Source organism: Heterocephalus glaber, unplaced genomic scaffold (assembly GCF_053883595.1).
Source record: "Heterocephalus glaber isolate CG9 unplaced genomic scaffold, H.glaber_assembly_v1.0 deba00001509, whole genome shotgun sequence".
Classification (NCBI taxonomy): Eukaryota; Metazoa; Chordata; class Mammalia; order Rodentia; family Bathyergidae; genus Heterocephalus; species Heterocephalus glaber.
Genome location: NW_028258325.1, coordinates 34,920,324 through 34,944,126, shown reverse-complemented (window position 1 = coordinate 34,944,126; position 23,803 = coordinate 34,920,324). Strand labels below are relative to the sequence as shown.

At 39.9% G+C, this 23,803-nt stretch overlaps 1 protein-coding gene and 1 long non-coding RNA gene across 2 annotated transcripts in view; one reads left to right on the top strand and one right to left on the bottom strand.

Moving 5' to 3' along the window:
- The window catches only part of LOC147825126 (uncharacterized), a 96,854-nt gene extending 73,117 nt beyond the window's left edge, over positions 1-23,737 (bottom strand). The window contains exon 1 of the long non-coding RNA XR_015441344.1: positions 1,520-23,737. This is a non-coding gene — a long non-coding RNA (uncharacterized LOC147825126). The remainder of the gene's footprint in view (positions 1-1,519) is intronic.
- Positions 23,665-23,803, top strand: part of Bend4 (BEN domain containing 4) — a 38,514-nt gene continuing 38,375 nt past the window's right edge. Inside the window, exon 1 of the mRNA XM_021262417.2 lies at positions 23,665-23,738. The gene's annotated coding sequence lies outside the window, so the exon portion shown is untranslated. The remainder of the gene's footprint in view (positions 23,739-23,803) is intronic.

Below are 23,803 nucleotides of genomic sequence, written 5' to 3'. Positions count from 1 at the left end.
ACTTCTCAACCTCCAGAATGGTGAGAAATAAATGTGCGCTGTTCATAAGCTATGTAGTTTATGGCATTTGGTTATACTATCCAAAAATATTTTATACCCACATACAGAGCATTAATTGTGCCTATCAAGCTGTGTCTCCCAGGCCTGACATACAATATCTCCATCGTGAAATTCTTGCTGTGCCATTCTTATGCAACATCTTTTCTTCTTTTACCTGTACCTCAGAACCCAAGGATTTCTCTTATTTGAACATTTAGGGGCTTTCCATGGGCTGTCCCAGCATATCAAAGCACAAAGCTGAGGCCCACTTTGAAAAATACACTTAGAGATTGAAGCAAAGAAAATGATTTAAATAAACACAACAAAACTATATTCCCCTCAAAATCACTCAACCTAGTATCTTGGCATTTTCATTAACATTCACTTAGTAAGACTTTTACTACAGGAGGAAGAAGTCCAAAGAAATGTAGCCCAAGACACTGGAAATAAGATGGGTTATTCTGGGCATTGCTTTAACTCATATTTAAACTGAAGTTAACACGATGGAGCCCTCTGTTCTGTTACTGATAAATTAAGGCTTGACATGTTTATTAACCCTTAATCTTTTTTTCTTTTGGTATTGGGGATTGAACTCAGGACCTCTTCACTGAGCTACATCTCCAGCACCCCCCCCCCCTCTTTCCCAGTACTGGGAATCAGAACTCAGGACCTTGTGCTTGCCAGACAGGCACAGCCTCACTGAGCTACATCCCCAGCCCTATAAAACCTTGATCTTAAAAGATACTTTAAATTGTTTCCTCTGTCTGGAGCATTCTTCTCCTCTACTCCTGGATGGCCCCTATTCATCTTGCAAGTCTCAGGTGCTCTCCCTGTTAGTGCCTCAGGGAGGTTGTCTCTGCCTCCTCTCCCACCCTAGGAGGATTTCCCACTGCCCCCTCCCCATACAGTACCAGAAAGTTTGAACTTTTCCTTCGGTGCTGTTACCTCCTCTATAATCAATGTGCATTCACCTTTTCATATCTGTCTCTCCTACCAGACTACAAGTGAGCTCCAGTCTTTTGATTACTGTTGTAGTCTCATAATCTAGCATGAAATAAGTGCTCAATCTGGTGAATAAAGAAATGAATAAATACAGCCTGAAATGTGTGACAACACTACCATGGATATTTGTGAAATCCCAGCTTTGTTAGGGTAACAGGGTCCCCTCCACAAGAAAAGTGATCCTTGGAACAAGATGTAGAGCATTTTTTTCAAGGCTGTCATTCCTATCCTTTCTCGTGGGATAATTCAGATCCTTGCAGGTATATCTAAAGGGTTAGGAAGCCTATGGAATCTTGATGAGGTTCTGAGCAAAACTAACCTTAATATTTTTGAAATGTCAGGTCAATGGTCATTCCAAAGCTTCAAACAGACAATTTAAAAAAACAAAAGAAAAAAGTCAAGCAGTGATTTTCAAGGTCTAGAGGACCAAAAGCAGCAATACTCTTGGCACTGAGTCATTCCTCCCCTTGTAACTTACTTTTTCCTCGATACCTGAAGAATTGCAGCTTTTTGAGCATCAAGAGGCAGCATTCTTGACATATAAACTATATTGTGCTTCCAATGGACACCACTGCTGATGATGGTGTGAATTTCCAAGTAGTGTTTTGGCATAGCATGTCAACTAAGCAGGAGAAAAAGAACATGGTGGTCACTAAGTGGTGTCAATAGCTGGTATTCAAGTTGTGGTGTTTACCTTTGAAGACTCCAAGAAATAATTGTTAATTGAGGTGTTTGGGAGGCAAAAAGGGTGTGGGGCAAATGAAGACAGGATCATAAAATCTGAATTTCTAACGTGACTTCATTTGTATCTATAAGGTGATGGTAACCTTTAGGTAATACCTTTATGCATGAGGCACTAGGATAAGGAAAAACCAAGAAAGTTCAGAACATTATGAGTATGGAGTGAGAGAACTCTAAAAACAACAAAAAAGTCTTCCTTGGAGAGCTAGCATTAGAACTGTCATTATTGGCTGCAAGTGTCACAAAGGAACAAGAACTGATATGTGAATGCCAAGGCAGCAAGCAACTATAGCCTGACAATGGTGCCCAGAATGTCACAATCCTGCAAGTTTTTCTAATCCTTATTTAATCTCCTGGGACATTTCTTCCCATAAAAAAATGCATGTTTAATTCTATAGTGAAAAGCAAGAGGTAAACAGATTTTATTTTATAGCCAGCTTACAAAAAGATATCTACTCTATTAGTGAGTGGTTTTCTATATTTATAAAGGAAATGGGTTCTTGGTGATGATCGTTTCATCTCTGGGGAAACTGATTTTATCTGACAAATACTGAGCCAAATCTGACAAATACTGCTCTAGGTTCTCCAGATACTGCAGTGAACAAAACTCTCTGCTTCCAGAGTTTATACTCCAGGGAGGAGAGGCCAATCACATACATCAGAAACAAGCAAAAGGATTGTTAGAAAGTGATGAAAGCTGTGGGAAAAGCAGGGAAGGAAGAAAAAAAACTTCAAGAAAGTATCTGAGTATGGAGGGCATGGAGGAAAGGTGTCACTGAGAGAGTGACATTAATATCTTTCACTTAGGGCATGCTTATGTGGAGAATCTGACTGAAGGAGAAATTAGAAGAGTCACATGGATCTGAAGGAAGAGGGTTTCAGAGGGAGGAAACAGCAAGTGCAAAGACCCTGAAATGGGGCTGCTTCTCAAGTGCCCAGGAACTGCAAGACTGGTGTGGATGGAAGAGGATGAGTGCAGGAGGATGAAATCAGAGAAGTAGGAATGAGTAAGATAATGAAGTTCTCTGCAAGCATTTTGTGGGCTTTGGCAGGGGGGGTGGGGACAGGTTACAGTCGACCTTAAGCAGAGAACTGACATGACTTTTAATAAGCTCTGGTGGATATGTTATAGGTACTGGATATATCTGATCTGAAGCCACACACACACAAAAAAAGTTAAGAATTAAAGTTCCAAAATATTCCAACTCATCCACCAATTTACCCTCAACATTCCCAGAGATTTTCAAAACTGAGCTGAGATTTTACAAAAAATGCATAAAACACTATTCCTGTTATTTAAAATATACTACAGAGATACACAAGACAATGCAAGATAGAATATAGTTGTCTCTCCACTATTACATGTGTCTGAGTCTACAGCTTCTGGACCATATTCAAAACTCAGTTTTAGTCCGGTCAGGAGTTTGGGGGTTCAGTGGCCTAGGGAAGGATGAAGGGAAAAGAATGAAAGAAACACAAGGACCCTGCCTGACCCAAATCCTAAACTTCAGTCCTCATGAAAGAACTGAGGATCACTTTTCCAAGCAGAGTTATGCTCTACCAGGATTTAAATGCTCACTTTTGCTTGATGGTGGCACTTGCTACTAGAGACTCCAGAAGTCACAATGTCATATATTATATTCCACTGACTCCATGACTTATCAAAATGTCCAAGAACGTCACAAAATTGCAAACAGAAGACATCAGGAGCTTCTGTCATGGAGAGAAGATAAAGCAGGAGGAAGAGAGTTTCAATCTTCAGGGATGGACCCTTAGGAGTGATGAAGAGGGAGACAAAAAGGAATGTTTGGGCAACCCAAGGGGCTGCTGAGTCCTCAGCTTGGACCACTATTCATGAGTTCCCTGGTTAGTAATCCTGATTAAGCAAGATGATGTGTGTATAATGTTCCATACTAAAAGGCCAATTCCCTACCCTCTCCCTTAAGCCAGCCATTACCATCTTTTAAAAGAGGCACAGAGAAAAAAGCCGTATTATGGGTAATATTTTTATTGTTCATCTGTATTTTTTGCCTTTTACACAATGAACATAGATTACTCCAGTTACTTTAAAAGGCAGGGAAATATGTATATTACAGAAAGGTTTCTAAGGCAAATGGTTTACATGGAATAGTCTCTAAATCTAATATTTTATCATCTAAATTACTTATGTGTGGAAACAGTTCCTCAATCACTGGTCAGATGTAAAACCTGGCTTGGGTTTTGGAATATATATAGCCAGCACATCACCCAACCCCTAAACAAACCTCTAACCCCTATGGGCTTAAGCTTAAGTCTATGGGCTAAGCATAGCATGAGCTATGCTTAAATCTATGGGCTACGCTTAAGTGCTATGCTGTCTTCCACATCTCAAGAAATTATACTATACTTTCCCGGGTATTTCATCATAAGCTGGCCAATAACACCACCTCAGATCAAGTGACCAGATTTTTGGACTGGATTTGCTAGGGCAAGGGCTCATGTCTATCCCTGTCTAGGAGAATGCAAAAAAGGCTAAGAATTGTTGACTGGAACATTTTGGTTTCCATTTTTCCTTTTTAATATATAGGAGTTTTCATTGCATGTATCCTTTTTTACCTCCATAATCATATACTTGATGTTTTGGAGATGATTAATCACAGGTTGGCACATCATAAAGAGTCACATTTGAACTTGACTAAGAGGAAAAGGCACCACCCAGAAATGTTATCCTTGGAACCAGTAACTGGATGCAACAATTAGGCTACTTCTCTCATAGGGAATGTGTGGATATGTTCTGTTTGAACAGATGACAGTGTGATAAATGAGTACATTCTTAGGCTTGTATGCATATCAATGGCAGGCAAGAGGTGGACTGTGCTATTCTCCAATAATAACTATTACATCTTTTTTGTTCTGGGAACACTCAGCACTGGCTACAGTAGTAAGCATTAGCGCTAACATCTCTTTTGGCAAAGTGATTGGTCCAAAAACAGCATATGTGCCAAAGTAGAGTGAATCAATGTCCTTCCATGAGACTTATATATAAGCCCTTTACTTGTAGTACACTTAGCTGAGGCTGAGGGTGATCATGGGTCCTGATATATGGACAAGGTCAATCTGTACAAGGAGAGAATGAGACTGATTTCCAAAAGGAAATAAAGAAACAGGAATAAGGAGAGGATTGGGAGGAAAAGAATCTTGCAGTGTCAAGTCCTTAGTTCCAGTTGTTGTAGCCTTCAATATTGTAATGATTCTGTTACCACTGTACCTTTCCAGCTACATCAGTCAATATGTTCATTTTCTCCTTAAACTAGTCTGAGTTTGTATGATTGTTTATTTTATATGTCATCCTTACTGTGCCACAAGGTGGCCAGATATTTGGTAAAGCATTATTCTGGTTGTATCTGTGAGGGTGTTTCTGTGAGGGTGAGATAAGCATTTCAATCCATGGACTAAGTAAAGGAGATTGTCCTTTCCAATGTACATGAACTTCATCCAATCCATTGGAGGACTGTAGAAAATAAAAGGGGCATAAAGAAAAGTTTACCCTCTCTGCCTATTTCTAAGCAGAGATATCCATCTTCTTCCACAAGAAAGGTTCCAACTGGAACCTTTACCAGCAGATCTCATGGTTCTCAGACTTCTCATAGTTGGACTGGAACTTTCACCACTGGCACTCCTGGTACTCTGCCATTTAGATTCAAATTGTAACTCTACTACCAGCTCTCCTAAGTCTCTGTGTTCAGCTTGCAGACAGCAGATGATAAGATTTCTCAGCTTCCATATCATGTGATCTGATTTCATATTACGAATGTACATCTATCTTCTCTGGAGAACCCTAATACAGTTGAGTTTATTAAGGACACTTCTACCCAAGGACTCAGCTACAATAACCATAACCAAAAAGGCGATAGATCCAAACTCATGTTCCTTTGTCATAAGAGCAGCTTAACTAGACTATTTTGAATTTAACCTCATGCTGATCTTTCTGTTCTCTATCTACTTGTGATTGGTGTTCAAGGGCCTCAGGATTAAAATGAGACATCAAATAGGGAATATAAACCTTTTGTCATTGGGATTCACTTAAACATTTCACCCAGCAACAACCACTGTTGAGACAGACTCATGTTTCCTCTGTGGAATTTACTGGAAACCAAGCATAAATAAAGAAATCAGCCCTGGGAAGGGAGCTCTGGGCATCCACTAGGGTGGATAGGGCATGAGCTCAGGGCTCAGGGGAGAACAGCATATTCTGTGCTACCTCAAAGCCCAGGCACCTGACAGAAGTGCAACCATGACAAATTTGCAGAGTGCAGTCTCTCACCATAGGGATTACCAAAGAAGCTAAAAGCAGAAACATGCACTGCATAATCTCTAACCTCAGGGGACAACAGAAACAGAGAATTGCTGTGTCAATCTCATTTCCTTGTTAGGCACATTATCATAAGTGGGGGCCTTTCATTCTGAATGCCACACTTCACTAACATTTACCCAGCACTGGCTTCTGAAATATTGAATTCCATAGTAATTTTATTTTTTGCTTTTGATCTTTACTATTTTGCTCATTTATCCATAAACATGAGCTACTGGACCAATTTTAAGTTAAATAGCTAAGGTTAAAACCTAAGGCCATCCCGATAGGACTATCCCTTTCTCCCAAGGAAGACTTCAGTGTTGACATGAGAAATAATAATACATTTTAATTGTTGATCTTTCAGATTACTCCAAAATGGAAGATTTTGATATAAGAATCTTAAATGTAAGATTATTTGATGATGATATGTTTTGATTTATTTTGTTCCTGTGATTTAGGAAGGGAAGAGATTTATATCACATATGGATTTTCCTGACTGTGGATGGCAAAAAGAGTTCTCCTAATGTGAATTTTATAAATCCTCCCCATTGTCAAAACAGTCTTTAAAGGATGGCTCTGCAAAGGGGAAATTGTTAGAATCACTCTGCAAAGCAATATTTTATATCACTTAACTTTTTTTATCACTTGACTAATTTTAAAAGTAGCTCTTTTGACCAATTTTGGCAACTGAACTATTTTCTGAAATCCAGAATAGAAAAAACTTGAGAGTGAGACAGAGACAAAATGGGAAACTTACGAACAAGTTATAGCACACTGTTGGGTGTTGTCCCTTTACTGAAACACTGCCAGTGAGGGAAGGAGAAACTGAGGCACACCTGAATGGATCCTAGATGACTTTACCCATCTACTTATGCTGCCCACCATGCTAAACCTCAGGCTGGAGGCAGCTGGCAAACATGGGCTACTTAAATCTGCCCTTGCAGCAGAGAAGAAAGCTGGGTGTAATCACCCTGCTTTCACAATTGAGCAAAGGGACCTCAGAAGCATTCCTTATCTCTCCAGAGTTACACAATTTGCAACTCTCAGTATTACAGAAGAAAGAGGATTAGGGTCCATTTTGTGTGGCTTGTGGAGAGGCCAATAGAGGAACCTAAGCTTCAAAGAACCCTCTTGTGAGGGTTGTTTATTTTGGAACAAGATATACACAGAAGACTTAATTTGATTCTAACCAATGAAGATGAGGAGGATAAAGATAAACGATGATCTTTACTGAGGGCTGTGTGTCAGGCACTGTTCATATACTGTATATTAATTCCTTTGATCCTCAGAACAATGCTGCTAAGTGGAGGCCATTATTATCCCCATTTTACAGATGGGGAAAACAACTCACTGACACAAGGACACATCCCTGGTTAGTGAAAGGAGCCACATGAAACCCAGGCAACTAGTTCCAGTAACCCTGCTCCTAAGTACCTCTTCATGGTCTGACTTCTCTGACACAGGTATGAGTGGTTAACAGAGCTCACAACCTTGTAATTGCACATTGTACCACCCAGAACTTTACCCAGAACAACATTTATGTTACCCTCCTACTGACAAAAATGAAACACTTGGGACACGGAGAGGCTTACAAGTTTCTAAGAGAAAAAATAAGATCACTTTCAACTTTACACTACAGAAAAAAAAAATCTATATTTGAAACCAGATTTGTGTCCTTGGAAACTCAGAATGCCTACAGTAGTTCCAACAAGCTGAAAACACATGTCCTCACAGGCTCAAGGCATGGGTTTCCCAAGGCTGGGATCATTCATACCCATGGGTCTCTTCTTGTCTTCTGGATTCATAGATGACCTTCATGAAAAGTCTAAAAACATGTTTGCGCAAAAAAACTAAAATCTAGGCTCCTTTATTAAAGAGAAAGTAACCTAAGAAATGCAGTGTCATACATATTACAAAAAATACATTGCCTTGAAAATAACACTGAAATTCCACCTCACCCCAGAAACAATGGCTGCTATCATGAAATCAACCAGTAGCAAATGCTGGCGCGGCTGTGGGGAAAGAGGAACACTGCTCCACTGCTGGTGGGAGTGTAGACTGGTGCAACCACTGTGGAAATCAGTATGGAGATACCTCAAATAACTAGGACTGGAAGTCTCATTTGACTCAGCTATTCGCCTGCTGGGTATCTTCCCCAAAGAATTAAAAGAATCATAGCACAGTGATACATGTGCACCCATGTTCACAGCAGCACAATTTGTAATAGCTAAAACTTGGAAGCCCAACTGCCTATCAACTGGAGACTGGATAAAGAAAATGTGCTTTTTTTTATAAAATGGAGTACTACTCATCCACAAAAAATGAGAAATTAGAGACATTTATCGCTAAATGGATGCACATTGAAGCGATACACTTAAGTGAAATTAATAGGACCCACACGTATAAATAACGAATAGTTTCTCTATTGTGAGAAACTGAAAGTGTAAATAAGGACTAAAAGGTATAACAGGTAATGGGAAATAGGAAGAAAAGGGGCAAAGGGGAAGGGGAAGTGGGAGGGGTAGGGGAAAGGAAAGAAGGGAATGGAATTAACATGAGAAAATGAAAAAATGGAAACAAAATCTTTGTAAATATGTAGGGATGGAGGGGTTGAAGGGAGGGTAGGGGAAGGGGGAAAAATAAGAACCAAGAAAGATTATGTAAAGGTGCAAATTTCCAATGATGAATGTCATTATAATGTATACCTAAAATGTACCAATAAAATAAAATTTTAAAAAAGTACATTGCTTGCTTTACAGAGTGCAGTATGCAGACAGCGGTCAAGTCTGTTTATGCAGGTGTACTGGTCTCCGAACAACAAGTCCAGATGAATCTTCCTAAATTTCATCAACTAGAACAGGGAGATAACTAGAACAGGGAGACAGAAAATAAAATCATCTGTCACTCTTTATAGTCATAATTGTCTGCTTTTGTCCTTATATTTATTCCTCCCAATTCTACAGAGGATGTTTTAATTGATTTAAGGAATATTTTTATCCCACACACACCTCCCAAAAATGAACTGAGGGCCTTCATACTGAGTTACATTCCCAGCTCTTTTTTTATCTTATTGTATATTTGGGGGGGGGGGGTTGGATACATTTTAGATTACACAATGATAACATTCATCACAGAGAATTTGTACCTGTACATGATATATCTTGTTTCTTTTTTTTTCCCATTCCCCTCCTCTCCCTTCAACCCCTCTTCCCCTCCTTATTTACAAAAGCTTTGTTTCCATTTTCTCCTTCTATTCTTTTTTTTCTTGTCCCTTCCCCCCCATTCCCTTTCTCATTTGAACATTTTCTTCCCATTTCCCAATACTGTATTTATTATACATTTTGGTCTGTATTTTTGAGAGAGGGTCTCACTAAGTCACTAAGTTTCCCAAGCTGGGCTCAAACTTGCAATCTTCCTGCCTTGGCCTCCCAGAGTGCTGGGATTCCAGATGTGCACCACCATGGCCGTCTCAGAAATAGCTTTTATTAAATGTTGAGGAGCTATTAGTTCACTTACTCTCAAATATGCATAGGCAGAACTGTTGCTTTTGTATAGTCAGCACTCTTTCTCACTACCCACTTCTCCTTATACGTAGTTTTGGAGATGTTTTGTGGCTCATCCTTACCCATAAAAGGATCCTGTCTTGCAGTAATAATGAGTGGCTCAAAGATGGCATGTGATAGCTGTCTTTCTGTTGTGGATATTAAGAGGAAAAGATAACACACAGTACCTGCTGGAAGCCATCTTGCAAATAGAGAGATGAAAGTTAGATGGAGAAAGGGAATCAGTGATCCCATTTCTAATCCTGAAGACTAATTCCTGCAATCTTTTCTTTTTTTCCTGTGAGATACCTTAGCATCTTCTAAGCTGAATGAGCCAATAAGTGTCCTTGTGCTTAATCTGGTCTGAGTTGGATTTTTGTCTCTTGCAACCAAGATTCATAATATAAAGACCAAAAGTTTAAATTGCTGCCTTGACCTCTCACAGAAGGTGCCTGCCTTAGCTGAATGTTATTTTCCTGTTAGAAAGGACTGTGTTTCTTTTATATCCAATACACCTGTTGGCTTGGTAGCCTTAGTCCTCTTTGCATTCAATTAATGTCTTTTTTGTTTTGCACTAGCCCAGACTTTAGGAAAATGCATGTTCAGTAACTATAGTAACTGTCTTCAGGAACACAGGAAGAAACACTATTTGCTCACAAACAGCAAAATGCTCAGGCATCCCAAGTATTCTGGTCTTCTAAGTGGTCACCTTGATACCATGATGTATTTATACATGTAATAATGCCACTACTTCAAGCAGTGGTTCTCAAGACAGCTGTATATTAAAATCACCTGAAGAGATTTTAAAGCCACTAAAGCCAAGGTCTCATCCAAGAGACTATTTTATTGATTTAAAGAAGGACCCAAAGTATCTGTATTTTTCAAAATTCTCCCAGCTAAGGTTAAGAATAACTAAAAACATGCTTACATATGTATTTAGTAATTTCTATGAGTGACTCAATGAGAATAACTTGCTTTCTGTCCATGCTTTTTGGTGGAAGGGCTAGAAAAAGGATAGAGGTGTTAGCCGTAAGTAGTTGTCCTTCAGCATTTCCTGGGATGTTCATTAAAGTATACTGAATATTTTTAAAGATGTGATAGAAATGAGTAAATGTCTGTTCTTTTGTTTTTCAGTACTAGAGATTGAACCCAGGACCTTCACACTAAGTTACATCCCCAGTTGTTTTTTATTTTTATTTTGAGACAGGGTCTGGCTATGTTGCCCAGGCAAAATTTGAACTTGCAATCCATTTGCCTCAGCCTCCCAAGTGCTGGGATTACAGCCAGCTAGGGCTAGATGTGTATTCTAAATAGTCACTTTTGCATTGGCCCTGTCTACAGTGGCGTTCTGAGAAACCACAGTTCATGCCCAAATATGAATATCCTGTGTGTATTTAAGTTTTCTTGTCTATAATATTAGATCATGCAAGTTCTGGAAGGTGTGCTAAAAATCAAAGATTTTACCTTTTGACATAATTCATTCTGGTTAATGGAGATAATTATACAGCCTACATAGTAGATGATACATTAGTTTGCTAGTGCTGTAGGAAAGTACCACAAACTAGATACTGTTATAGCTTATATCTAGATGTTCCCCCAAAGCTTCATAGGTGGGGCTTTTCTGGGGGGGCTGGATCTAGGGTGTGTGAATATGGATTAAGGATGCATGGTAACTAAATTAGTCCACTGATCAATTTAGCACAGTTCTGGGTGTGGATAATGGGAAGGCCCAACCTGGGTGTGGGAGACACCAACCAATAGGCTTGTAGCCTGGATTGAATAAAAAGGGGAACAAAGTAGGGAAGCTTGCTTCTGTTTCTTCAGAAGAGCTCCAGTCTTTACCTTCATCTTGGACATCGTCTCCTGGCTTCCAGTGCAGACCTTCCAGTCTTCAGCACAGATCCTTCAGCCTTTCATCGCAGACCCTTCAGCCTCCTGATATAGACTCCCATTGGACACTACTTTTAGGTCCAAGCCTTCACCTCTGACTGGATTCTTCAGATCTCCAGTACACAGACAGCCTTTTGCACTCTTTCATATCGGACTCTGCAGGCAGCCACTGTAAGCCTATCTTATAAATTCTAATACATTTATATATCTTATATTAAATCTGTTTCTAGTGAGCACTGACTTAGCAGAAATTTGGACACAGACAGGCACACAAGGAGAATGCCACGTGAAGGCAGAGACTGAGGTGATACTTTTTCTTTTCTTTTTTTTTTTTTTTTTTTTTTGTGGTACCAGGGATCGAACTCGGGTCCTTGCACTTGCAAGGCAGGCGGCGGAACCACTGAGCTAAATCCCCAGCCCTGAGGTGATACTTCTGCAAACCAAGGGACAGCAGAGATTGTCAGCCAGGAGGTAGCAAAGAGGCATGGAACAGATTCTTCCTTTCTGTCTTCACAATGAGTCAATCCTGCTGACACCTTCTGGTTGAATCTTGGACTTTCACGTTTTTCGAGCTAGGGTTTCACTGTATTTCCAAGGCTAGCCTCAAACTCCTGGGTTTGAGCAATTCTCCTGCATCAGCCTACCAAGTAGATGATACTACAGATGTGCACCACTGCTCTGGGCTTGGACCTTGGACTTCTAGCCTCCTGAACCCAAAGAAAATAGATTTCTATTTAAATCAGTTTGGGGCACTTTGTTATGGAAGCCCTAAAAAACTAACATAGCCACTTACAGAAAAAAAGAGCCAAAGATTTTGTAATCATTCACCTTTGATGCTGTAATGGAGGGGAGGGATCCAGACGTTTGAGTGACCAGAAACAATAAGTTAGAGGCACTGTGGATCTTCATGTAATTCATAAAGCTTATTACCAGCTATTTCTCAGACACAAAAGAAGAGGTTTAAATCAAAACAACTCTTTTCTCTAGCCCAAAAGAAGATGCCAAAAGCCCAGCAGCCAGGACATTATAGAATCTAGTTATGAAATTACCACAATTTTTGCAACCAAAACATATTCCTGTTTTTTTTTTTTAAATTGATGCTAACAGAAGGTTTGTTAGCAAACCATAAAATAGTCTAGGCAATCAGAACACAAAATAAATCTAGTTGCTTTCTTGGAGACAAATGACATGGATTAATTTGCAAAAATTCCAGGAAAGTACATAATGTGTGATGTTGCAAAACATCAAATTGCCAAAATTTAATATTATATTTAGCCAGGTGTGGTGGTATATTCCTGTAATTCCAGCATTCTGGGAGGCTAAGGCAGAAGAATTCCAAATTTGAGCCTAGCCTGGACAACTTATCAAGACCCTGTCTGGGGATATATCTCGGTGTGAAAGACCTAGATTCATTCCCTAGTACTAGGAAAAAGAAAAAGACTATATTCACTGGCTCATTTCAGAACATTCTCCATGGAAGTTAGTCCTCCTGTGATACTATAGAATAAAGGCTTGACTTTTTACTGATCATTTCCAGTTATAATACAGTACATACAGAGAGAAAATTATGAGATGGCAGAATGGAAATTGATCTTGCTGGAGAGGCAAACTGTTCTCAGAAACTATAGCACCAATTATTTGACTTATTGTTGTCGTATCTTCTCACTCAACTTTCTCTTAATGACTTTTTTCTCTTTCCCTCCTGGCTTTAATATCCAACTTTATTCTCTTACATATCTCAAGCTTTGAACTTCTGTGTGTGGTGCTTTCAGCTCTTTGGGTGGAATGTTTCCTTAGAAATTGATGGGAAGTGAAGAATAGAGAATAAAAGATTAAATTTACAGAACCTGACAAGGGTACTTTGGTCAAAAAGAAGAATTTTGAGTTAAATTCTTCAAGGATTTGCTTGTGACTTATGGGGAAATTTCTTCAATTTTTTTGTTCTTCTGTTCTCTTCACTTTAAGGGAAAACACCCCCAACATCATAATATTGGGACTATCCATGGACAAATAAACTGATCCATTCCCAAGACCTAATTAAGCAATAATGATCAATTCTAGTATTTCTGGTGAAGTCACTTGGAAAAAGAAACAACAGTTGGTGGCTACAGGCACACTACAAAGGAATAGACAGAATGTAAGAAATGGATCAGCATGAAGAAATAGGAAGCAAGAATGGAGAAATATATTATTAATATCATGGGAATATTCAGATAGATCTCTACAGTACCAGATTATATTTCTAGTCTTTCCAGTTATATGAGGCATAAGCACCTTTAGCTCAAGTCAATTTGAGGTAGTTTCTGTCCCTTACTACTAATAGAGTCCTAATGAAGCTGGATATGAGAAGATAACACCTATAATACAAGCTCTGTGTGAATCTGAAGCAAGAGAATCATAAGTTTGAGACCAGCCTGGGCAACTCAGTAAAATTCTGTCTCAAATAAAATGAAATAAAATGAAAATAAAAAGGGTATAGAATGAACCTCAGTGCTCCTGGGTCCAAACCCCAGTACCTCTTTAAAAACAAATGTCCTTTTGAATCTAGGATTCTATTAGTGGTGGTGGTGGGGAATAGTAATCAGATCAATGATGACTGTTCCATTATACTCTTTAAAAAATGATATACCCATTCCAAAAGGGTCCTAGAAACCTTTTCAGGAAGGAGAGATGATTCCATTGTAAAGAGAGGATGGGGAGGGAATTAAGCTTCCTCTGAATAGCTACAAGAAACAAAGGCTACCAGAAGCAAATTGATTTCAAAACAAAGACTTTCTACTATTTAGAATTATATAAAATGGAATAGGTTGTCTCTAAAACATATTTTGAGGGTCAGGGATTTAGCTCAGTGGTTCAGCCACCTGCCTCGTAAGCACAAAGTCCCGAGTTCGATCTTTGGTACCAAACAAAATAAAATAAAATATATTTTAAACATGTTCACTTCCTTCTATCATGACTACTGTTTGTTACATTGGTCAAAGCAATTTTAGCTCTTGTCTGAACTGTTGTCAGAGGCCCCTAAAGTCATTCATTCATCCAACAGATGTTCACTGAACATCTATTATGTGCTAGGCACTATCCTAGATGCTGTGGACTCAGTAGAGGACAAAACAGTCATATCTTTTTACTCTCTGCACTTAAGGAGATTACTCTTTTATCACAGCCTGACAGAGGGTAATAGTCCTGGATTGGAAAGGAGGTAGGGAGTTTGTGTAGGAGGGGAGCTAAGGATACAACTGTAAATAGGGTGAGCAGAGAAAGCCTCCCTGAGAAAGACTGAATATAATGAGGGAGAGAGCTAAGCAGGTATTGGGGAAAGAACATTTCTGGCAGAAGGAACACTGACAGCAAATCTTTTTGGCTTGTTCATGGAGACCAGTGAGACTAACATGGAATGAGAGAAGGAGAGGGTAGAAGAAGTGAGTTCCCAGATGCAAGGGATGGTTGCAGATCATGAGAGACTTAAACTGGCAAATGTGATTGCATTTCACTCTAAGGAAGAGAAAGACAATGAAAGGTAGAGCGGGTGTACGACCATTTTTCAAAAAGGACTACTCAGCTCTATTTTGTTGTTGTTGTTGTTTTTGAAACAGGTTCTTGCTATTGCAGTTCAGACTACCCTTGAGGTCAGTGTTATGGCAGTGTCTAGATGTCCCCGCAAAGCCTCATGCAGTCACAGATGGGGCTTTTTCAGAGGTGGCTGAATCTAGAGTATGTGATCATGGAATTGATTCATGGTGTAGTGCTAGGATCAAGAGCACTAGGACTAAGGGTGTGAGTGCTACCCACTCTAAGTAGCATGTGTAAGATATAAGGGATAGAAAAAGCTGTGGTTGTCCCTTGTTGCTTTGTTATCTTCTGCCCACCATGAATTGTCTCTCCTATGTGATGTTTGTCTGCCCTGACAACCTGCCTTGGAGCCAGCTGATTATAAACTGAAACCTGTATGAACTGTGAGCAAAATGAACCTTGTTCCCTTTAACTTTGCATGTTGGGTATTTTGTCTCAGTAATGAGAGAAAAGTAACTAAGACATTCACTATGTAGCCCAGGCTGGCTTCAAACTTGTGGCAATCTTCCTGCTCAGACTCCTAAATGCTGGATTTACAGGCATGAACCATCATGCCTAGTTCTTGCTTTCAAAATAAATTTTCTCCCTGATGCCAATCTGATTCTCTAAAGTTCAATGTCCACAAAGTGGAATGAATTTTTTAAAACACTGTAAAGTAATACATCAATCTAGTCTTAGATATTTACTCCCAGAAAAATATAATTACATCCATACTAAAAAAAAAAAACTGCACTAATTATTCAGAGTATTTGTAATAGCCCTAATTGGGAAACAACCAGAATGTCCTACAAAAGATAATTTTTTAAAAATCAATGGTATATCCCTTCCATCAAATACTACTCAGTAATAAAAAGGAATAACTAGTGATACATGCAACAAATATGTATGATCTCAAAAGCACTAAATTAAGTGAAAAAATCTTTTAAAAATCATATTGCATGATTATTCACTTATATAACTATAGTTGCAAAAGACTTCCCATCAGAAGTGAATGAAGGTACCTGGAACTCCTCTGTTCATCCATTGTGAATGTAGGTCTTGTGAATGTAGGTCTTTCAAAATAGTTTTCTTTTTTAGAAAAGCACTATAGAAAAGAACTTCTCCAATGGAAAACTATGTGCCGTCTACATGTAGGACACCTTTCCCAGTTATCTACTTCTAATTTTCCACTATCTTTGAATTATTTTTATAACTTAAAGTTTACATAACTGATAGACATGCAAACTGGCTGGTCTGGTAGAGGTTCTCTTCCCCAGTGTACCCTTTCCTGGAAATCCATTTATACTTTCAATATTTCTTTATTCTATACCAATTTGTGATTTCCTTTGAACACAGGAGGCCACTGAATAACTAAAGTACTTAACACATGCTCATTTTTATGTCTGTATGACAGTCATGATTTTACCTTTGCTGAAAATTCGCTTTTAAGGACATAAATCTGGTCATGTCACTCCCCAGCTTGCTCGCCTCCAAGACTTCCCGCTATATTTAGAACGAATCGTAAACATCTCTGGTATATGAGGCCCTGCACAGCTTGGACACAGTCGACTCTTGGTACCATATCCTCTTTCAGACTCTTGCCACCTTTATTTTTTTTTTGGTACCGGGGATGGAACTCGGGTCCTTCTGCTTGCAAGGCAGGTGGCGGAACCACGAAGCTAAATCCCCAGCCCTGCCAGGGCACTTTTAACTGCCTGCCCTTCTTTCAGCTCCCTAAGAACATCCAACTTGCTTCTTGCATATAGTGTTCCTTGGCCTGAATTGCTCTTCTCAAGATGGCTTTTTTTTTTTTTTTCGTACTAGGTATTGGATCCAGGACCTTGAACTACACTCCTAACCCTTTAAAGATATTTTTTAAAATTTTGAAATAGGATCTTGCTAAATTGCCCATGCTGGGATCAAATTTGCAATCCCCCTGCCTCAGCCTCCCAGTGCTGGGATTACTAGAATGAGCTACCAAGCCGGGCAGGATGGCTTTATCTCACAAGAGAATTCTCAGCTCAGTTGACCTTGATCCACCTCAGCTCAACTCCTTCACCATTCTTCTCAGCCATTCTATCAAAATACACCCACCCTACCTTGCATCACTGCATCTACCTGAAATAATATTTCTAAGTCAGTAGTTTGTTAACTATCAGCTCTCCATTTTCCCAATTCCCTAACCGTAGAACCTTGTAATCTGGTCACCATTATACCCCTTAGTACTTAGGAAAGTACCTACCACATAGTGGACACTGAATAGCTACTTGTTAAATAAATACAACCTGGGTGACTGACATATCTGGAGGCAGTAAGATCCCTATCTTCGGAGGTATTTAAACATGATTTATACAATCACTTGATAGGGTTGTTGAAAAGCTATCAGTATAGGCTTAGCCACTAGAATAAATTCCTTTCTAGTCCTATGTGCCTATGATTCTATGGCCACCATACTCTTTCACTATGCAATAGGAAAAGTAAAGGTTTCCTTAGTCATTTTACACTGAATGATAGTATGCACACTCCTGTTCCTGCTGCAATATCATCTCAGCATTAAAATGTTGGAGCTAATCAGATATTTAATTTCAAAGTGGAAGGTCATTATCTTGTCACAAAATTTTATTCCAATTACTTTTTTTTCTATTATATGAAATGAATTAAAAGTAGCACAAAACATGGGGAGATCAAACAGTCAATCAGAAGCTCATTAAATATCATTGAAATTGGTGCAATAAAAAGCATTTCCCATGGCTGAGTTATTATTTAAAAGCTATATTCGAGATGGCACACGGAATTGACATACTGCCAATCAAAAAAATCACCCTGTCCATAAATAGCCCCTTGACTTTTAAGAGTTCACTATTTTTTGGGGGATAAGAGTAAATATCTGAAAAGAATTAAAGCATGAATGTAATTACCATGCCATCAGCCCCTATGAGACCCCCCAAGAAAAGGTATCAGCAAAGCCAGTATCTGATAATTTAGACTACAATTTAGACCAAGATATTTATTGAGTGCTACCAGTGATTCTTTTTTTTTATAAACACTTCAATACATTTCACTTGTACTTAAGAGTTGTAAAATAACAACTCTGGTTTAGAGGAAATAAGAAAATGGCTCATTCTGAGCCAAATATAAGTGACCATGGCCCAGAAACACAGATTTAAGTTACCCTGAATAACATGATCCACTGTAGAAGAGGTGTGAACTTTCATGATGCAGAAAAAGGTCATAAATCAATAAATTTACCTCTGTGGGGGGCATTAGATAGGTAGACTACAACAGAGAAATCTCTTCTGTAGGTTTCAGATGTTAATAACTTTCTTAGCTTTATAGTGGATGGAGATTAGAGGTCTGCTAAGTTAGCGATACATTCCAAGCTTCACCTAGTCTTCACGAGAGTGTTAGGTCAGATACAGAGGTGAAAGTAAATGGCCATTAGAGGTACTAAGATAGCCCAAGCTAATTTTGCCTTTCAATCTATAACATTCCATCTCTCCACAATCAGAATGTTCTACTTAGTCAAGGGCAAACAGTCTGGAAGATCATTAATATAGATGTGGCTTCTTGAGAGAATTTCAGTGCCACACATTATGTACAATCCTCAATTAAGTACAATCCCAGGCAGAGAAGAGTGCTCAGTTATAATTTTAAAATTATGTATAACTCTACACTTGGAGTACATCCCATTTTGTTATTTATTTATTTATTTATTTATTTATTTTTGGTGGTGGTACTGTGGATTGAACCCAAGACCTTCACACTGAACTACATCCCCAGCCCTTTTTAATTTTTTCTCTTTCTTCCTCCCTCCCCACCCCACCCTTCTTTCTTTTGACAGGTTTCACTAAGTCATTAACCTGTCCAAGGTGGGCTCAAATTTGCAATCCTTCCTCAGACTCCAGACTCCTGGAGGGCTAGGATTATAGGTGTGTGCCACCATTTCCAGCTCCATTTTATTTTCTAAGGAGTTATTATTATGCACTCCATTTTCCTATGGACACAAACACAGGTACCTTCTCACACAAATATCTGAAAGTGAATCATTTTAAAATTTCTAACAGTCTTCTTCTGGGAGCCATCTTTTTTTATTTTAATTTTTTTCTTTAGTCAAACCACTGTCAGTTCTTTTTTGGACTGCCATAATAAAGTGCCTGAGATTGGGTACTTTATAAACAATAGAAGTTTATTTAGTTCATGGTGCTGGGGGCTGGGAAATCCAAGATTGAGGGGGCACATCTAATGAGGGACTTGCTCCTTCATCATAACATAGTAGAAAGCATCACACCCTTGAGAGCGAGCAACAAATTGAGCTCAGAGTCTCAAGCCCTTTTACACTCAGCATTAATCCATTCACAAGGATGAAGCCCTCATGACCTAATCACCTCCCATTAGGCTTCACTTCCCAACACTGCTGCAGTGGGGATTGAGTTTCCAACACCTGCTTTTTGAGGGACACAGTCTGATGTAGGTCCCCCAAATCATGTCCTTCTTACATAAATTCATTCCATTCCACATATATTCATTCCATCCCTATAGCCCCAAAGTCTTTTTTTTTCTTTTGTACCGGGGATGGAACTCAGGTCCTTCCCCTTTCGAGGGAGGCAGCCGAACCACTGAGCTAAATCCCCGGCCCAGCCCCAAAGACTTTAGTCCAGTGCCAACTTAAAAATCAAAAGTTCAGAGTCTCATCTAATTTAGATATAGGTGAAACTAAGGCACAATTCTTCCTGAGGCAAATTCCCCTTCAGCTGTGAGTCAGTAAAGTCAAACAAGTTATCTATAGTACTTTCAAACTGCAGCAGTGGGGTGGGGATTAAGTCTAAAACCCAACAAGGCAAACAACATTAAATCCTAAGCCTCTAGAATAATCTTTTACTCCATGTACCACTTCCTGGACTCACAGAGGATTTGGGTCCCCCTACCATCAGGTATCCCACTCCTAATCCTCTGCAACTCTCCCAGGCTGGAGTTGAACATTAACACCTCCTTGTTAACATTCCATGGCTCTACTAAGGCACTGCCCTTAGTAGGGGCTTTCTGTGATGGCTCTGTACCTCTGACAAGTCTGCCTCGTTTCCCAGCATGTCCAATACATGTTTTAAAATTTAGGTGGAAATTTAGGTGAAATTTAGATACACAAGCCATAGCTCCATAGCTTGTGTACTCTGCACATCTGCAAAATTAGCACCACACAGATGCCTCAAAGGCTGACCGGAGCCCCTCCTGGGTTCACTGAAGCCATCCTGCACCAGAATGCAGAAACAAAGTCCCAAGTGGCCCTGAGAAACAAAGGCTGAAATCCCACACACACCTGTCTTGAAACCTTTCCCTCAAAGATCTCTAACATGCCTTCAGGGTCATCAGGGTCATTTTCCCAACATCCTGATGAAAAGAACCTGGCTGCCTTCTTCTTTTTTTTTTTTTTTTTTGGTACTGGGGTTCAAACTCAAACTCAGGTCCTTTCGCTTGTGAGGCAGGCACTGTGACACTCAGCTAAATGCCCACCCACCCCTTCTACCCATTTTTAATCTCTTTAGCAAAGGGTCCCTTGGCCACAACCTTAGTATTCTCTCCTGAAAACACTTTTTGCACTCTTCGAGGATCCAGGCTGCAAATTCCCAAATATTTCTGCTGTTTCCCTTTTAATTGTAAATTCTATCTGTACGTCATTTCTCTCTTCCCTCCTTTTACTCTAAGGCACCAAAAGAAGCCATGAAGCACCTTCGATGCCTTGCCACTTAGATAGTTCTATGAGAAATCCTAGTTCACTGCTCTTAAAGTGGGTCTTCCATAAATTCCTAGGACACAATTCCACCAATTCCTGTACAACTATATAACAAGAATAGCCTTTAGTTCAGTTTCTAATACTTTGCTCCTCATTTCCACTGGAGATCTTGTGGCTTTCACTATACATATTTTTTACTAGCATTTTGATCAAAACTACTTAAGTAATCTCTAAGAAGATCCACACTTTCCCTATGGTTCTCTACTGATTGCCTTATTAGAATGGCCATTAATATGCCATTCAGGGAAATCTCAGCTTTTTCTAGTCTGTTCCTCCAAATTCTTCCGGCCTCTATCCATTACCTAGTTCTAAAGCCATTTCCACGTTTTCAGGTAATTTTTATAGCAACAGTCCCACTTCTCGTTACCTACTTTTTGTCTTAGTCTGTTTTGTGCTACTATAGCAGAATATCACAGACTGAACAGTTTACAAAGAACAGAGATTTCTTTCTTTCAGTTCTGGAGGCTGGGAAGTCTAAGATCAAGGAGTAACATCCAGTTAGGGCCTTCTTGCCATGTCACAACATAGCAGAAGGAATTATATGGTGAAAAAGAACAAGAGATCAAACTCTCAGACTCAAACTTCTATAAAAGGCATGAATCCCTTCATGAGAGTACAGCCTTCATGACATAAGCACCTCCCCTTAGGCCCAACCTCCCATTACTGTTGCACTGGGGATAAATTTTCCTACACATCCTTTTTGGGGGACACTCAAACCAAAGCAACCACTAATTGGAGCATTCAATTTTATAAAAAGGGCTACTTTTTGATACAGGATTGCAGATCCCTTTAGTAATTAGTTGGTAAAGTATAACAAATAACAATGGAAGTATTGTTTCCAATTTTTTAAAGGTGTTTAAGAGGTTAAGATGACACAAATTAAAAATACCTAAGCAGAAGACAAAGCCTTCAGGTCCAGGAAATCATTTCTTCAATAAAAGGACTGAAGGATATCTCCCCCTAAACCACCATACTACCACCTCAATTTCTTTTCAAAAGCTAGGACTCCCTGGCAAATTAGCTGGGAATAAAGTGGGAGGGAACAACATTTCAGTGCAAAATTCTGAACTGCTCTATAGAAAGGAAAGTGTGGATAGGTTTGTTATCACTTATTTCCTCCAGTACATCATTCAATTTCAGCTGTCTCACGTTTCAGAGGTAGCTCCCCCATTTCTCACTTATGTGCTTCAGAAACATCTCCCTGGCATCTCATTCTCTCTGTCTTTCACCAGGATTTCATTATTTCTTAACTGTCCCTCTCATGCTTGTCTCCCTTTTTCCCAGTGATCCACATGTCCTCATTTAGCAGTTTTCAGAAGCCAGGAAGAAATGTTGCAAATAATGTTAAATATGATTAATATCTTGAATTCCTTGAAATATGACATGCATGAGTTACAATGAAACCTCTTTTATTTCCCCATGAAATGCTTTTGCATAATGAGAAAGAAAATGTCCTCTATGCCCTAATCAGCCCTGACAGTTCCTGGATTCCCAAATACTTTTATTTATGGCATTATTTATTTCATCTCTAATAAATGGAGGGGGGCCAGCACCATCTGAGGAGCCCACAGCAGAGAGGGAGACAATCTAGGGTGGAGGAGCACAGAAGCTGAACCAGCAAAGAAGAAAGAGAATGCTTCCAAAGGAAGGGAGATCAGGGAAATGAGAACCAAATGAACCGGACCCCGAAAGAAGAAAATGGGATACCTTCTCTTTTTCTAAAAGGAAAGCTCTGAAAAAGAAACTAGCTCCAGACCGGGGAGATGAGGGTTATACATCAAGGAGCACCCTGAACTCTGACCTGGATAGTGAAGAATGAAGGCTGGAACCCAATCCCTGAGCAGGGATGCTGGTATTGAAGTTGGCCTGAAGGAAGGGTAATTTGAGTCAGGGAGAATGGGCTCTGCTGAAAAAGTGACTGAGAGGAGCCCAGGATGTCCTCTATATTTTAAGACATCTGTACCCCATGAGGTTTGTACTCGAACCATTGAGATCTTCTCTAAACTACTGCAATTGTGTATTCTCCAGAAACTGGCCTGGTGGCACCAGCTGCAGTGAGTAATTTACTGGGCAATTCAGGGAGTGAGAACCCTTGGACAGTCTCAGTCCTGCAAGTGTGAGATAAATAGATAGATAGATAGATCTAGATAGATAGATAGATAGATAGATAGATATACACACACACACATACATGTATATCACATGTACAAAATATATGTAACATTTTAAAATTACTCAACACCCCAAAGGGAGGTGTCATTTTACTCCCTCAATTATACAGTGTACTTGCTATAAGAAGTAAGCATTTGAATTCAAATGAGCTCAATTCATCAATTCAACTCTGTCGTCCACTCCTGAGAATCTGACTTTGGCCAATTCCCTTCAACCTCGGAGAGCCTCAGTTTTCTCATCTGTACAATGGGGAGACATGAGGGAGTCAGGTATTCTCTTGGAGTCCCTACGGGAAAACAAATGAAATAATAAGTACAGCACAGTGTGCACTTTTAGGATCAGCATATAGTCAGAAGCCTAGAGCCCAGTGTGGGCAGGACACTGGGGCCGAGATCTTCCAGATATACTCTCTTCCGAAGGTTAGGGGAGCAATTTCCGTCTGGAAGAGCTCTCGGTAGCACACACACCCACTCGGGCGACCCCGCCCTCCCTACTACGCACCACCCCCTCAGTGCAACTCTGAGAGTTCGAGGTCACGCAGGGGGACGCCAGGAGCGCACTTCCGACGCTAGACGCCGCCGGCCGCAGGAGACCCCTCAAGTCCACCTTGGGGCACCGACGTCTCGCCCTGGCGGGGACCCCGGCACCCACCTCTTTCACCTATTCCCCGGGCGCCTTCCAGGTTTCCGCTCTCCCCGGCCCTCCCCTCCCCCTTCCCCCCGTCGTAGACGCCGACTGCGAGTCCAG